The following is a 12,633-nucleotide window of genomic DNA, read 5'->3' as shown; positions in this document are numbered from 1 at the left end:
TCAAACTCTATTATAGGGCCACGACAATCAAAACAGCATGGTATTGGCAGAAAAATAGACACTCAGACCAATGGAACAGAATAGAAAGTCCAGAAATAAAACCACATATATATAGTCAAATAATTTTTGATAAAGGGGCCAACAACACACAATGGAGAAAAGAAAGCCTCTTCAATAAATGGTGCTGGGAAAACTGGAAAGCCACATGCAAAAGAATGAAACTGGACTACAGTCTCTCCCCCTGTACAAAAATTAACTCAAAATGGATCAAAGATCTAAACATAAGACCTGAAACAATTAAGTACATAGAAGAAGACATAGGTACTCAACTCATGGACCTGGGTTTTAAAGAGCATTTTATGAATTTGACTCCAATGGCAAGAGAAGTGAAGGCAAAAATTAATGAATGGGACTACATCAGACTAAGAAGTTTTTGCTCAGCAAGGGAAACTGATAACAAAATAAACAGAAAGCCAACTAAATGGGAAATGATATTTTCAAACAACAGCTCAGATAAGGGCCTAATATCCAAAATATACAAAGAACTCATAAAACTCAACAACAAACAAACAAACAATCCAATAAAAAAATGGGAAGAGGATATGAATAGACACTTCTCACAGGAAGAAATACAAATGGCCAACAGATATATGAAAAGATGCTCATCTTCTTTAGCTATTAGAGAAATGCAAATCAAAACGGCAATGAGATACCACCTCACACCTGTTCGATTAGCTGTTATTAGCAAGTCAGGTAATAGCAAATGTTGGAGAGGCTGTGGAGAAAAAGGAACCCTCATACACTTTTGGTGGGAATGTAAAGTAGTACAACCATTATGGAAGAAAGTATGGTGGTTCCTCAAAAAACTGAAAATAGAACTACCTTATGACCCAGCAATCCCTCTACTGGGTATATATCCCCAAAACTCAGAAACATTGATACGTAAAGACACATGCAGCCCCATGTTTATTGCAGCATTGTTCACAGTGGCCAGGACATGGAAACAACCAAAAAGCCCATCAATAGATGACTGGATAAAGAAGATGTGGCACATATACACTATGGAATACTACTCAGCCATAAGAAATGATGACATCGGAACATTTACAGCAAAATGGTGGGATCTTGATAACATGATACGAAGCGAAATAAGTAAATCAGAAAAAAACAAGAACTGTATTATTCCATACGTAGGTGGGACATAATAGTGAAACTAAGAGACATTGATAAGAGTGTGGTGGTTACGGGGGGGGGGGAGGGGGGAATGGGAGAGGGATAGGGGGTGGGAGGGGCACAAAGAAAACAAGATAGAAGGTGACAGAGGACAATCTGACTTTGGGTGGTGGGTATGCAACATAATTGAACGACAAGATAACCTGGACTTGTTATCTTTGAATATATGTATCCTGATTTATTGATGTCACCCCATTAAAAAAAGAAAATTATAAAAAAAAAAAATAAAAAAAAAAATAAAATAAAATCCTACAAATAATTGTAGGCAAAGTATAAAAAAAAAAAAAAAAAAAAAAAGCAGAGAGAGATCCACAGCCAGATGCATATAGTCAAGCTGTGTAAAGACTACCTGATTAAAAAATTTCTAACACTACAGTAATTTACAGTGTATTGTTGACATAATTAATGGCAGTTAAAGATCAAGGAACAGATGGAGAGTCCAGAAAAAGTTCAACTGCACATTTATGATGAATTGATTTGTTACAAACGTGCTAAATGATTTCAGTTGGGAAAGGAGAGCTAGTCTAACAAATGTTGCAAGGCAATTGATAACCATATCTCTACCCATCCTTCTAAAAGAATTTAGACACTTTCTTATCTTACTCCATAAATAAAATTAATGGATCATAGTCCAAAATATGGCAGCTAAAACTATAAATCTTTACAAGGCACATAAGACTTGTGACTTTGAATAGGCAAAGATTTCTTAGCTACAATATCAAAAGCATGATACATTAAAGAAAAATTTGATAAGTTGGACTTACTTGGAATTAAAAGCTTTGTTTTTTAATTAATTTACTTTTATTTAGACAGTTAAATTTAACAGGGTGACATTGGTCAACTAGAGTACATAGATTTAGAGAAAACATCTCCACATCATTTGGACAGTCGATTATGTTGTATACCCATCACCCAAACTCAAATCATCTTCTGTCACCCTATATTTTGTTTCTCTTTATGCTCTTCCCCCTCCCCCATCCCTACTTTCTCCCTCTCCCCCCCTCCCCCAGTAGCCACTGCCCACTTATCTATGTCCATGAGTCTTAATTTTGTGTCTCACTTATGTATGTAATCTTACAGTTCTTAGTTTTTTATGATTTAATTATTTCATTCAGTATATAGTGGTACCTTGAGATATGAACAGACCAACATACAAATTTTTTAAGCTATGATAGGGGTTGGTAACCTATGGCTCACGAGCCAGATGTGGCTTTTTTGATGGCGGCATCTTGCTCACAGACAAATCTTTAATAAAAAAAAAATAACATTAAACATATAAAACATTCTGAATGTATTACAATCCATTCATTTCCTACCACTCATGTTTATGGTTGCAGGTGGCTAGAGCCAATCACAGCTGCCCTCTGGTACAACACCAAATTTTGATTGGATAATGCGTAACGTACACAGGTTGTTGTGAGGTCAGGAAGTAAACTTCCCTCCTTTTACTCAAGTAGTCAGCTAGCTAATTGCAAAAACCTTTTTTTTTTTTTTTTTTTTTTCATTTTTCTGAAGCTGGAAACAGGGAGAGACAGTCTGACAGACTCCCGCATGCGCCTGACTGGGATCCACCCGGCACGCCCACCAGGGGCGAAGCTCTGCCCACCAGGGGGCGATGCTCTGCCCATCCTGGGCGTCGCCATGTTGCGACCAGAGCCACTCTAGCGCCTGGGGCAGAGGCCACAGAGCCATCCCCAGCGCCCGGGCCATCTTTGCTCCAATGGAGCCTTGGCTGCGGGAGGGGAAGAGAGAGACAGAGAGGGAAAGCACGGCGGAGGGGTGGAGAAGCAAATGGGCACTTCTCCTGTGTGCCCTGGCCGGGAATCGAACCCGGGTCCTCCGCACGCTAGGCCGACGCTCTACCGCTGAGCCAACCGGCCAGGGCCTGCAAAAACCTTTTTGACGAAGAAGATGGCTAAAAGAAAAAAAGATGAGGAGTATCGTACTTTTCAACAGGAATGGACAGAGGAATTCCCTTTGTAGAGAGAGCAGGTTCTGCAATGTGTCTAATATACATTGATAAAATTGCATTGATGAAATGGTCAAATATAAAGTGGCACTTCAACATACGCCATATTACATTTGCATCAAAATATCCAGCAGGGGACAGCAGGAAGAAAGCATGTCAAGAGCTACTGTGCAGAGTGCAAGCTAGTCAGCAGCAACTCCGTGTTTGGACCCAACAAGGTGACTGGAATTCAGCTAGCTTTGCTGGTGCTTTAGCAATTGTGAGAAACGGAAAGCCATTCACAGATGGGGAGTATGCCAAACATTCATGCTTGATGTTGCCAATGAACTTTTTGATGACTTTTTGGATAAAGACACGATAATCAAATGAATAAAAAACATGCCTCTGTTGGCAAGAACTGTTCATGATCGTACCATCACGATGGGAAATCAAATTGAGGCAACACAAGTGAAGGACATAAATGCAGCACCATTCTTTTCTCTTGCTTTGGATAAGTCAATAGACGTAAGCCATTTATCCCAGTTCAGCGTGATTGCAAGGTATGCTGTCTGTGATACACTATGTGAGGAAAGTCTTACTGTTTTGCTTGTGAAAGAGACAACAAGAGGGGAGGATTTATTCAAGTCTTTCACTGAGTTCGCTAAAGAAAACAATCTACCAATGGATAAACTTATTTCGGTGTGTACTGATGGTGCTCAGTGCATGGTGGGGAAAAACAGAGGATTCATAGCGCTTCTTTGTGAACATGAAAAGAGACCCATCCTAAGTTTTCACTGCATCCTACATCAGGAGCCGCTTTGTGCTCAGATGTGTGGGTAGCAGCTTGGTGAGGTGATGTCGCTGGTCATTCGGGTGGTCAAATTTATTGTTGCCTGAGCTTTAAATGATCGCCAGTTTAAAACACTGCTGGATGAAGTTGGGAATAATTATCCTGGTCTGCTTCTGCACAGCAATGTGCATTGGTTGTCAAGAGGGAAGGTGCTCAGCCATTTCACAGCTTGTCTGAGCAAAATCCAGACTTTTCTTGAAATGAAAAAAAGTCGAGCATCCCGAGTTAGCTAACACTGAGTGTCTCCTGAAGTTCTACTATCTCGAGGACTTGACTGAACATCTGAACCAGCTCAATGTGAAAATGCAAGGCATTGGAAATACAGTCATATCCCTTCAACAAGCAGTGTTTGCATTTGAAAACAAGCTGGAACTCTTCATTGCAGACATTAAAACAGGTCGTTTACTACACTTTGAAAAACTGGGAGAGTTTAAAGATGCATGCACAGCAAGTGATCCTGCTCAACATCTTGATCTCCAGCACCTAGTGGGCTTCACATCTACTCTTCTGCAGTCATTCAAAGTACACTTTGGAGAATTTCATGAGGGCACTCGTCTTTTTAAGTTCATCACCCATCCACACGAGTGTGCAGTGGACAGCGCCGACCTGAGTTATATCCCCAGTGTCTCTGTCAGAGATTTTGAGCTACAAGCTGCTGACCTGAAGGCCTCAGACATGTGGGTGAATAAGTTCAAGTCACTGAATGAAGATTTGGAAAGACTTGCATGACAGCAAGCAGAGTTGGCGAGCAAACACAAGTGGGGAGAAATGAAAGACTTCAACCCGTGGATATGCTGATTGTCATAACTTGGAACACGCTTCCTGTCACATAACACACACTGCAGCGTGTGAGTATTTGCTGTACTGACAATGTTTGGCTCTACGTATGCATGTGAGCAGTCTTTCTCACATCTAAAGTACGTTAAGACCAAGCTACGATCACGTTTAATGAATAGAAGTCTCAACACCTGCATGAAGCTTAACCTCACCACATATCAACCAGACTACAAAGCCATCAGCAAAACCATGCAGCACTAGAAGTCGCATTATTGGTAAGAAGTACTTAATTCATTATTGGTTAGCAAGAGCATAACAACGTTATTAAAAAGAATTCAGAGACTTATTGTACTTTAAAAGTGTTGGTCTTAAATAAAATGCACACATATACTCGTATTTATTGTTAAACATATTGTATGGCTCTCACGGAATTAAAATATGTGGCATTCATGGTTCTCTCAGCCCAAAAGGTTTCCAACTCCTGAGCTATGAGCTGCGACTTGGTCCATATTTTTGTTTGAGATCCAAGGAAAATTCCAAGATATGAGTCGTGATTTGGGAAGCTGCCGCTAGTTGGCATGTTGGCGCACAGGTCCAGTATCGGCAGTTTGATATACGAGTTGACTGACTTACTAGCTAAGTTACAGAACAAATTAAATTCGTATCTCAAGGTACCACTGTAATGTTATCAAGGTTCATACATGTTGTCATAAATGATACTATGTCATCATTTCTTATGGCTGATTAGTATTATAAACTTTGTTTTTTCAGTTTAAGAAAATGAAACTGGCTGGGAGGTAAAAAAAAAGAAAAAGAAAGAAAGAAAGAAAGAAAGAAAGAAAGAAAGAAAGAAAGAAAGAAAGAAAGAAAGAAAATATTAACCATTAAGAAAATAACGACAAGCCAAACGCTGGGAGAAAATATTTGCAAATTATTTATCTGTTAAAGGACTTCAGAATATATAAAGAACTCTTAAAACTCTTGAAGAAGGGGTCATGAATGTACATTAAAACGGGCCAAAAATGATATAGACCAAAGGACAAATATGACTGGCTAATAAGCACATGAAAAGAGGCTTAGCATTATTAGTCAACAGGGAAATGCAATTAAAACCATAATGATATACTACATATTAATAGAATGGCTAAAAGTAAAAAGTCTGTCAATACCAAATGGAGAAGATGTGGAGAATCCTGTGTAGCTGGTAGGAATGACATTTCTAGAAAAGGAAAAACTATAGAGACAAAAAGGAGGTCAGTTGTTGCCCGGGCCAGGGTAGAACTGGAAATTGATTGTAGGCTGCTTATGGGAACTTCTAGAGGGGATGAAGTATTTTAAAACTGGATTGTGAAAATGGTTGCACAATTGTTGTAAACTTAATAAAAATTCCCATTGTCTATTTAAAACAGACAAATTTTATGGTATGTAAATTATAACTCAATAAAGCTTTAAAAAACAAATTGGGAGGATAGATGGATGAATAGCTGAATGGATTTGTGATGAAACAAGTATAATAGACTGCTGGTGGATGACGTCAGAGTAATGGCGGGGTAGGAAGCGATACCGATAAATCTCCCCCAAAACTCAACAAGATCTTCAACCAGAAACAGAAAAACCTATACTTGGAGCTTCCAGATGCTTCGCAAGACACCCAAAGGTATGATTGAGTGAAAAATTGGCTAAATATATAACCAAACCCCGAAGGAAATAGGGAGTAAGAAATGCTCCGCCTTCCTCACTAACCTAAACAGGGCGGCTTTCTCTGGTAACTGTGAATATAGAAACTGAGGCGGGCAAAGGGGGTGAATAGATCCAGGCCGCCACGGCACAAACGGCCGAACCAGGCTGTGGCTCAGAGATCCAAGCCGAGGAAAATCTGATCCTGTGGCAACCCGGGCAATACAAGCTAACACTCGCGCCAAACCCAAACAAAGAAAGACAAGCGGAGCGGCCATTTTACCCGGTCTCCTGGTCGGTGCGCAGTTAGTGGGCAAGAATTTCTTCCTAGAGTGTGGTGCCCGTGTTGCCCCACGGAGAGGCAGGGTCAGAGGCCTTTCTGTGGGCCGAGGGCAGAGTCTCTGGGCAGCTCCAGCGCCCTGGGAAAGCCACGCACGGGAGGGAGTGAGAACTAATCCCAACGGTGGAAATTTTCCGTGCTGGAGGCTGTTTCACTCAGAGGGAACCACGGTCGGCCTCATATCCTGGTTTGCGCGCGCAGATAAGGAGTGAGCGATTCCTCCGAGTACCTCGGCAGTGCGCGCCCGTGTTATCGCACAGAGGGGCAGAGTCAGGGGCCTTTGTGTGGGCCAAAGCGGAATCTCGGGCTGCCCCAGCGCCTTGCAAAAGCCGCGCACGGGGACGGAGCGAGACTCAATTCCAACGCTGCAACTTTTCCCTGCGGTTGGGGGTTTCACTCAGAGCGTGAGACTGCTGGCCGGATATCCTGGTCGCAGACAGTGAGTGAGAGTTTCCTCCAAGTGCCCCGGAAGTGGGCGCCCGCCTGTGTTGCCGGACAGAGTGGCAGAGCCAGTGGTCTTTGAGTGGGCGGAAAGCCCGCCTGATTATGCTAGCAGCTCTGACTGACTGAGCCTTACCCAGAGCCCTGTGCTGAGTGGAAATAGAGTGGGGAGTTGCCAGCTCTTTGAGCCTCTTACTATCCAGGCAGAGGCAGCAGCAACCCCATAGCTGGATTCTCAGGTGACTAATTGAGGAAGGAAAGACTAGGAGAAAGGCTCCAGGAACACGGACTCTCTCACTGTCAGAGCCTATAAATGCTAATGAGCTTCGACTGCCAATAAGACTAAAGCACAATACATGACATTGCCATAGAGACTTATCAACTGCAAACCTCTACCTGAGCGTGCCAAAGGGGCAGAACCCGGGGTACAGAGTCACGGACCAGGAAGAGGGAGAGAAAAGAAAAAGCAAGAAGATAACCTCTCAAAATCAAGAATAATCTGCAGACTTTATAACCTATCCCATTTTATTATATTTGTTCGTTTGTTTCTCTTATCTTCATTCTTGAGACTTTTTTTTTTCCTCCTCCAATTTGGCCGATTAACTCTCTACTGGTCTTACTCTCTCCTCTCCTTGAACTACACTACCCATAAGTGTTACATCTCCCATTATCTTTTTTCTTCTCTTCCTTTCTCTCTATGAGGGTTTCACTCCAAAACCCTTAACTCTCTCTCTCTCTCCTTTCTTTTTTCTTCTTTTAGTGGTTCCCTCTTTTTCTTTCTCTCTCTCTTTCTTTTCTCCCTCTATATTAGTTTCTTCCTTTCTCCTTTACATCTCTCTCATTCAAACCTCAATAACAAACAAATTATCTTATCTGGGACTCAAACTTATGTTTGTGGCATTTTGGGGGGTTTTTACTTCACCTTTTAAACTCACTAGCAGTGCTCCCATCCCTGGCTCTCCATATTATCTAGTTCTTGTTCCACTAAATACAATAGTAATTTTTTAATTTGTCCCCCCATTTTTCCGTTTTCCTCTTATTCCTCTCATCATAACTCTTAGACAACCAACACCTAAAAGCAAATCATTTTATTCTTGACCCAAATTTTTTCCTTATTTGCTTTTTGTGGGTCCATACGCTCTTTTTTTTTTTCCTTTTTTTTTTTTTTTTTTTTTTATTTGCCCCTTTATTACTTTTCCCCAATTCAGGCCCTCCATTACAGGCATTGTTTGTTATAATTCACAGTCCACCACAAGATTTTCTCAAGAAAGAGGGGAGAGGAGAGGAGAGGAAAAAAGGAGGGGGGGAATAATTTCCTTTTTTAAAAAAATTTTTATTTTTTTTTATTTTTCTTTATTTCATTATTATTTTTTTAAAAAAAACAACTCTTTTTGATTTTTTATATTTTTTATTTTTTTAAACTTTTTATTCTTTATTAAATCTCATTAATACTATCAACAAAACCACCCTCAGATGCCATTAAGGAAGAGAAAATCGAATATCATGGATACAAAAGAAAGAGAGGTAACACAGCTAGATGAGGAAAAATCTATGGAGAAAAAATTTAATATATTGGAAACCTTGGAGCTAAATGACAGAGAATTCAAGATAGAAATCCTAAAAATCCTCCAAGATATACAAGAAAACACAGAAAGGCAATTTAGGGAGCTCAGAAAACAACTCAACGAACACAAAGAATATATGTCCAAGGAAATTGAAACTATAAAAACAAATCAAAAAAGGATGAAAAACTCAATTCACAAGCTGAAAAACGAAGTAACAAGCTTAGCTAATAGAACAGGACAGATAGAAGAGAGGATTAGTGAAATAGAAGACAAGCAACTTGAGGCACAACAGAGAGAAGAAGAAAGAGACTCAAAAATTAAAAAAAATGAGATAGCCCTACAAGAATTATCTGACTCCATCAAAAAGAATAACATAAGAATAATAGGTATATCAGAGGGAGAAGAGAGAGAAAATGGAATGGAGAACATACTCAAACAAATAATAGATGAGAACTTCCCAAGCCTGTGGAAAGAACTAAAGCCTCAAGTTCAAGAAGCAAACAGAACTCCGAGTTTTCTTAACCCCAACAAACCTACTCCAAGGCATATCATAATGAAATTGACACAAACCAACAGCAAAGAAAAAATACTCAAGGCAGCCAGGGAAAAGAAGAATACAACATATAAAGGAAGGCCCATTAGATTATCATCAGAATTCTCAGCAGAAACTCTACAAGCTAGAAGAGAGTGGACCCCAATATTTAAAGTCCTGAAAGAGAGGAACTTTCAGCCACGAATACTATACCCATCAAAGCTATCCTTCAAATACGAAGAAGAAATAAAAACATTCACAGATACAGAAAAGATGAGGGAATTTATTATCAGAAAACCCCCACTCCAGGAATTACTAAAGGGGGTTCTCCAATCAGATACAAAGAACAAAAAAAAAACAGAGCCACAAGTAAAAGCTCCAAGAAGAACACAATAAAACCAAATTTAAACTGTGACAACAACAAAAAGAAAGAGGGGGAGAAGATGGAGATTAACAGTAGCAAAGGACGATGGAGTACAAAAGTACTCACAAAATAGTTCACTACAATGAACAGGGTAGGGACCCTTTTCATTACTCAAAGGTAACCACCATTGAAAAAACCACCACAGAAGCACATGAGATAAAAAAGATAGCAACAGAGGAAAGATGTATGGAATACAACCAAATAAAAACAAAAGATAGAAAAACGAAAGAGAAAGATCAAACAAGACACAAAACTAACAGAAAGCAAGATATAAAATGGCAATAGGGAACTCACAAGTATCAATAATTACACTAAATGTAAACGGATTAAACTCACCAATAAAAAGGCACAGAGTAGCAGAATGGATTAAAAAAGAAAATCCAACTGTATGCTGCCTACAGGAAACTCATCTAAGTAACAAGGATAAAAACAAATTCAAAGTGAAAGGCTGGAAAACAATACTCCAAGCAAATAACATCCAAAAAAAAGCAGGTGTAGCAATACTCATATCGGATAATGCTGACTACAAGACAGGAAAAGTACTTAGAGACAAAAATGGCCATTTCATAATGGCTAAGGGGACACTGAATCAAGAAGACATAACAATTCTTAATATATATGCACCAAACCAAGGAGCACCAAAATATATAAGACAGCTACTTATTGATCTTAAAACAAAAACTGACAAAAATACAATCATACTTGGAGACCTCAATACACCGCTGACGGCTCTAGATCGGTCATCCAAACAGAGAATCAACAAAGACATAGTGGCCTTAAACAAAACACTAGAGCACCTGGATATGATAGACATCTACAGGACATTTCATCCCAAAGTGACTGAGTATACATTTTTCTCCAGTGTACATGGATCATTCTCAAGAATTGACCATATGTTGGGCCACAAAAACAACATCAGCAAATTCAGAAAAATTGAAGTTGTACCAAGCTTATTTTCTGATCATAAAGCCTTGAAACTAGAATTCAACTGCAAAAAAGAGGAAAAAAATCCCACAAAAATGTGGAAACTAAACAACATACTTTTAAAAAATGAATGGGTCAAAGAAGAAATAAGTGCAGAGATCAAAAGATATATACAGACTAATGAAAATGACAATATGACATATCAGAATCTATGGGATGCAGCAAAAGCAGTGATAAGAGGGAAGTTCATATCACTTCAGGCATATATGAACAAACAAGAGAGAGCCCAAGTGAACCACTTAACTTCCCACCTTAAGGAACTAGAAAAAGAAGAACAAAGACAACCCAAAACCAGCCGAAGAAAGGAGATAATAAAAATCAGAGCAGAAATAAATGAATTAGAGAACAGAAAAACTATAGAAAAAATTAATAGAACAAGGAGCTGGTTCTTTGAAAAGATCAACAAAATTGACAAACCCTTGGCAAGACTTACCAAGGAAAAAAGAGAAAGAACTCATATAAACAAAATCCAAAATGAAAGAGGAGAAATCACCACGGACACCGTAGATATACAAAGAATTATTGTAGAATACTATGAAAAACTTTATGCCACTAAATTCAACAACCTAGAAGAAATGGATAAATTCCTAGAACAATACAACCTTCCTAGACTGAGTCAAGAAGAAGCAGAAAGCCTAAACAGACCTATCAGTAGAGAAGAAATAGAAAAAACCATTAAAAACCTCCCCAAAAATAAAAGTCCAGGCCCTGACGGCTATACCAGCGAATTTTATCAAACATTCAAAGAAGACTTGGTTCCTATTCTACTCAAAGTCTTCCAAAAAATTGAAGAAGAAGCAATACTTCCAAACACATTTTATGAGGCCAACATAACCCTCATACCAAAACCAGGCAAGGATGGCACAAAAAAAGAAAACTACAGACCAATATCTCTAATGAATACAGATGCTAAAATACTAAACAAAATACTAGCAAATCGAATACAACAACATATTAAAAAAATAATACATCATGATCAAGTGGGATTCATCCCAGAATCTCAAGGATGGTTCAACATACGTAAAACGGTTAATGTAATACACCATATCAACAAAACAAAGAACAAAAACCACATGATCTTATCAATAGACGCAGAAAAGGCTTTCGATAAAATACAACACAATTTTATGTTTAAGACTCTCAACAAAATGGGTATAGAAGAAAAATATCTCAACATGATAAAGGCCATATATGATAAACCATCAGCTAGCATCATATTAAATGGCACTAAACTGAAGGCTTTCCCCCTTAAATCAGGAACAAGACAGGGTTGTCCACTCTCTCCACTCTTATTTAATGTGGTACTAGAGGTTCTCGCCACAGCAATCAGACAAGACAAAGAAATAAAAGGCATCCATATCAGAAAAGAAGAAGTAAAGGTATCACTTTTTGCAGATGATATGATCCTATACATCGAAAACCCCAAAGAATCCACAAAAAGACTACTAGAAACAATAAGCCAATACAGTAAGGTCGCAGGATACAAAATTAACATACAGAAGTCAATAGCCTTTCTATATGCCAACAATGAAACAACTGAGAAGGAACTCAAAAGAATAATCCCCTTCACGATTGCAACAAAAAAAATAAAATACTTAGGAATAAACATAACAAAGAATGTAAAGGACTTATATAATGAAAACTATAAACCATTGTTAAGGGAAATCGAAAAAGATATAATGAGATGGAAGAATATACCTTGTTCTTGGCTAGGAAGAATAAATATAATCAAGATGGCTATATTACCCAAAGCAATATACAAATTTAATGCAATTCCCATCAAACTTCCAATGACATTTTTTAAAGAAATAGAGCAAAAAATCATCAGATTTATATGGAACTATAAAAAACCCCGAATAGCC

Source organism: Saccopteryx bilineata, chromosome 2, assembly GCF_036850765.1.
Source record: "Saccopteryx bilineata isolate mSacBil1 chromosome 2, mSacBil1_pri_phased_curated, whole genome shotgun sequence".
Classification (NCBI taxonomy): Eukaryota; Metazoa; Chordata; class Mammalia; order Chiroptera; family Emballonuridae; genus Saccopteryx; species Saccopteryx bilineata.
This window is presented reverse-complemented; position numbering follows the sequence as displayed.